The following is a 5,431-nucleotide window of genomic DNA, read 5'->3' on the forward strand; positions in this document are numbered from 1 at the left end:
TTTATTAGCCTGAGTTTTGACCTCCACACCCCTGTCCCTCCCCAGCCACCTCTGAAGGGGTTGCAGCAGCAAAATGAAGGGAGTGGGGGGACTTGGGCATCCCAAGGCTGGGACATGGTACCAAGGGGGAGGGGGAGGAGAACCACCACAGGTGCCTCCTAGAAACTTTTACAAGGCAGGCTTCTGCTGGTCTCCACCCTCCCAACAGGAGGACCAAAGGTGCTGCTTCTCCAAGCCAGAGGAAGCAGCAAGGATTCAGAAAAGCCAGGCATCCCTCCACATGGCCTGAGAGGCCAGCATTGGGTTACAGAGGGGTTCTGAGGCCACGGCATCTCCAGAAGGCTTTCTCTGAGTTGCTGAGTCACCACCCTCTAGACCCCTCTTGAGGGTGTCGCAGGGTTGGGGGCAATGGAGACAAATTCTGGGTCCCAGGGGATATGCCTGGCCCTGAGATGAGACTGAAGAGAGGAAGAGAAACGTGAGAGGCCTCTGAGCACAGCCAGGTCAGTGGGTGACAGCCCTGGCCAGCCTCTGGCAGCTGACCTGCATCTGAGGACCAGAGTCACTTCTTCCCTGCGCCCCAACATCTGAAACATTTGAACCAGGAATGAGAGCAAGAGAGAAGGCTCCTCCCCACCCTGCCCCGGACCGCCCCTCCTGTGACATCTCTCACATCTCAGTGTCCAGCCTCCTAGGTCCTCCTCTCAGAGGCTTCGGGCAGGAGACCGGGTACATCCTGCTGTTACGGCCCCCAGAGGACCCAGGGGAGACTAAGAGTCAGGGAGGGGAAGAGGGCCATCACATAGCAAGGTGCTTCTTGCTACACTGAAAAGCAGGACTCCCCAGGGAGGGTGACCAGAGCCCCAGAGATCCCTCTGCACCCTGAGCTCACCGTGCTCAGGGCTCAGTGTGAGCTCATTCAGTTCCTTCTACAAGCCTGGTCTCTCTGGCACCCCAGGCCAGCCTCAGACAGGGGCCTGGCCAAGGGTATCTCCACACCACATCCCGTGGTCTGCCTCCCCTCCCAGGAGCTTGGGCTGGAGCCCCGGGGCCCTGATATCTGGAGCAACTCTCTACCCAGGGTGACCAGTTTCGCTGGAAGTGTAAGCTGAGAAGAGGGTGACAGACCCATCAGGCAGGATCTGGCCTGGTCTCCGATTTCCCCCAGAGGACTGAGAACACACTCTGTTCACAAAGCCTGGCCCGGCCTGCCCTGCCCCCAGGGAGCTGGCACCAGCTGACACGGTTCCAGCTCCTCTGAGCCCATGCGGGGCAGTGGGCTAGCACCCAGGGCACTGTGCCAGCAGCTCTGCTAGGACCTGGGAGAGGGTCTTTCACTGGCTCACCAGAGCTGAGAACCCAACCTAAACGTGGGGCCTTGGTTTATGTAAATCCCTTGCCGCAGGGCTTAAGGGGCTTGTCTCTACTTTACAAAGTAACTCACCATCCCCCTCCTTTAAGGAGCCAGTTCCTCCCCGGCGCTGGAGATAACAGCCAACCCGTGTACAAGTGTTCAGGAATGTTTGGGAGCTCCTAACCCTCTCCGTGCAAACACACACAAATGCATAATGTGCATTTGTGCACACCATTGTGTATGTGAACACAGGCTCATGCATGACCTTCAGACACACAACACAGAGATAAATACCTACCTACCTAAGAAAAACACACATACGCATGGGCACACACAAATTTCAGAAGTATATGCTTCTCACCTGGGGCCCCCCGCAGTCCCAGCTAGCCTAGTTGAGCAAAGGAGTCAGGATTTTCTGCCCATTAAGGCACCCAAGTTGACATCAGCAGAATTGCAAAGTGAGCCCACGGGTGGGGGAAGGGGACAGGTAGGAGTTGCCAGAGGGGCCCAGATCCCCAGGACCCCAGTTTAGAAACCCTGCCTACCACCTCTCAGGCGCTGGAGAAGGGCTGCCTCTGAGCCCTTCTCTGCATCCTAGAAGCCAGCCCTTTTAGCGGGTTGATCTGGCAGCCACGGAGCCCACTGAGCCGGCACACTCATCCCGCAATAGGAAGCTAGAGAAGTGCTTCCGCCACCCCATACCGAACCCCCTGACCAATGAGAACTGCCAGGGCTGCTGGCATCTTCCTCCAGGCCCTGAAGATTCCAGATCTCAAAGAAGTGGAGGTTCTTCCTGGGCAGAACTCCAGACATCTCTGGTTGGATCTCCCATTCCTGGCCGTAACATGTCGGGAAGCTCTGGTAAGTAGGTGGAACCAAGATAGAGAACCAGACCTGCTGGGCTCCTCTACAAAGCTCCACTCTGACCCTAGGGCCTCTCATAGGTAACGCCATCCCTTTGGAGTTACTGCTAAGATTGGTCAGGCAACAGCAAGGGCATGTTGTGCCAAAAATGCAGTGGAAGATGCAGATAGGAATCCAATCAGCCCTTCCTGAAGAGCCGCAGGCATGCCAGTGAATAACTACCTAACCCTGACATGTGCCTTCACGCAGGGGTGTGAGCAGGTCAGGGAGGGGACGCCCAGAGTGGGAGGGCTCGCTGCCTCTGTCTGCTTCCTCCTCTCCTTAGAGAAGGCTGGTCCTTTCCATGGAAGGCCCAGCCACACGGCAGCTAAACCTGGCCATGTTCAGCTACATCCTGGTTGCATTTCTATTCTCAGTGTAATGAATTATAGTATTTAACTGATGGCTGCTAGCCTCACAAAGGGCGTCAGCTCCTTGGAGAGCCCTCTGTCAGCAACTTGGAGGGCCCTCTGTGACCACTAAGATAATTGGTGGGTTGTGTTGTGTTCCTTCATGTTCCAGATGTCCTGTGAGCCCCTAGAGACAGAAACAGCCCTGGATTAAATCGCCCAGTGGCCAAGAAGGGACTTTTTTATCCAAACACAGCCTCAGCGGGGGACTAGGGGAGTTCCCCTGCCTGCCAACCTGAGGTCTGCACTGTTAGTCCAGAGCCTGGAGTTAATCCCAAGGCTTCCTTCTGATGCCTCGTGAGGTTGCAAAGGGCGCAAGAGACATGGTCTCTGTGTCTTGCAGACTCAAATTCGATGAGTTGCCTAAATCTTTGCTGCTCAAAGTGGAGCCCATGAACTGGCAGCATGGGCATTACCTGGGAGCTTGTTGGAAATGAAGACTTTCAGGCCCTACCCTAGAGTAGCTGAATCAGACTGTTTTAACAAGGTCCTTGGTGATTAGAAGACACATGACACAGTGTAAGTCTTGACTGAAGTCCTCCCCTCACCCTTTAATTAGGGGATACTGAAATGGGAGACGCAGGGCCCAGACCAAGATCACACAGTGAGCTGGTGGCTGAGCTGGAAGAAAGGCCAGACCTCGAGCCCTGTCCCAGGGTTTTCTATTCCACTTCAGCTCTCACTCTTGCAAAGTCCCCATCCGCTGCAGGTTTGGAGGGGTGGGTTCTGACATGGGTTCCTTCCCCAGGGGACTCCAGTGAGGACAAGAGAGGGAAGCAGAGGAGGGTGAGACCAGCAGCCAGATCTGATCCAATGGGGAGGCTCTGCAGGAAACAGCCCACTCCCATCCTTACCTCCCAAAGACGGAACCCTGGGAAGAGTGCAGTAGCCCCACCACCCCACCTTCTGTAATCTGGCTGCTCCTTCCCTTCCTGTCCCCTCCCTGCCCATCTGGTCTCACCTGTCAGGGGAAGAGATGAAGGGAAATGTCTGGCCAACATCACAGGTCAGTGCCTGTGTCATGCACAGGGCCTCCCCCGTGGAGGAGCAGGGCAGCCAGCAGGAGAGGAGAAAGAAGCCACCTGTCAGGCTGCCAGCCAGGCCTGGTCGGAAGGAAGGCAGGGGACACCCAGAGCTTTCTATCCCGCAGAGGTGCCACACTGTCTCTCCTGCCCACAGAAGGAATGCTGGTCTATGGCCCCCAGCCTGTGGGCTATCCTGGTGCTGGGAGTGCTTTTGGGACTCCCACCAACTCCACTCCTCTCCTGGGTTATTGAGCCACAGCCCAGGTGAAGGCCCCAGACCCGCATACCCTGCAGTACGCATTGTCAATTCTACACACTCCACTAAGGCCGTGTGTAGCCTGGCCCAGCCACCGCTGTGCCCATGCTAGGTACAGAGCAGATGTCCAGCAAACATCTACTGCCAGAACAATAGCACATGCCCTTCCCTCAGACATGCCCTCAAGCCAAGAGGCCTCTGACCACCCATCCTACCCAGATCTCTCCTGGGTTCCCACCCTGGCTCCCCTGCTCCCCTGTTCCCCTCACCCCCAGGGTTGCTGGCTGGGCTCTTGATGGCTGCTCTGGCCCCAGATCTCTGCTAGGGCCCAGGCTGACCTGGCCCCAGGCCCTGAGTTTCTGTGGGGTGGGTTTAATCTTTCCCTCCCACACACTTCAGAGCTCACTGCACACTTCCTTCAGACTCACCCCAGGCTCCCTCCCACCCAGACACCTGAGGTCTATCTGCCTGAATGTGTTCTGCCTATTGGGTCTATCTCAGAACCCTATGGGCAGAACGCGTTCACCAAATCACACGTGGGAGCTCACCACAGATAGAAGCAAAGTTAAGTGGGGCAGGAGGAGGAGGAGGTGACCCCAAACCCCCTTACACTCAGCCTCCCCCTGCCCAACAGCCCTCCTCAGAACATCCAGGCTCATGGGGCGTTGTGCCAGCCGGGCTAACCACTCACAGGGCTCACCTGATCCCAACCTTCGGGGGCAAGGAGCAGAGCAGAGCCACAGATGCCCTCACCTCTCCCCCACCCACATGGCCCTGCATTCAATCAGGGGGCCCAGAGAAGAGGTGTGACTCACCCACAGTCACAAAGCAATTTGCTGGCAGAGCTAGGCCTCCTAGAGTCTTGAAACCTTTCAGATGCCACGGATATGTCTCTCAGCAGTGGGATGCCCAGCACCTGGAGAGACATTGGGGCCAGGCAGTGGGCCAGGGATGCCAGACATGCTGGCCAGGGCAGAGACCTTCAAGAACCAGAGTGTGGCAGGGGAGCCTCGTTGAGTCTTGTTGGGGAAGGTGGCGCCCGGGCTGGGGTGACCTTAAGGGCTGCTAGGCAGGCAGGCAGGTACGTGAGGCTGGCAGAGCCTGAGCACTCCTGGAAGTCAGTGACTCAGGCTAGAAAGGCCCCTTCTGAGTCAGCCCTGCTGAAAGGTTGCCTTGTGAGTGCTGCACCTGGACAAGTGACTGAAGCAAGGCCCAGGGACCCCACCAAGGTTCTAGGCCCCAGGACCTCTGCTCCCTAATCTGCCCTGAGAAGCTCAGAGTCTGGGGAGAGAACCCATGAACTGAAGGAGGGAGGGCAGAGGCAGTGACTGTCCACTTGGTGAGCTTGTACAAGTCCACCCACTTGTTCTAACTCAAGAAGGGATCGGCCGGGGGCGGTAGCTCAAGCCTGTAATCCCAGCACTTTGGGAGGCCGAGACGGGCGGATCACGAGGTCAGGAGATCGAGACCATCCTGGCTAACA

This window comes from Colobus angolensis, unplaced genomic scaffold (assembly GCF_000951035.1).
Source record: "Colobus angolensis palliatus isolate OR3802 unplaced genomic scaffold, Cang.pa_1.0 Scaffold99, whole genome shotgun sequence".
NCBI lineage: Eukaryota > Metazoa > Chordata > Mammalia > Primates > Cercopithecidae > Colobus > Colobus angolensis.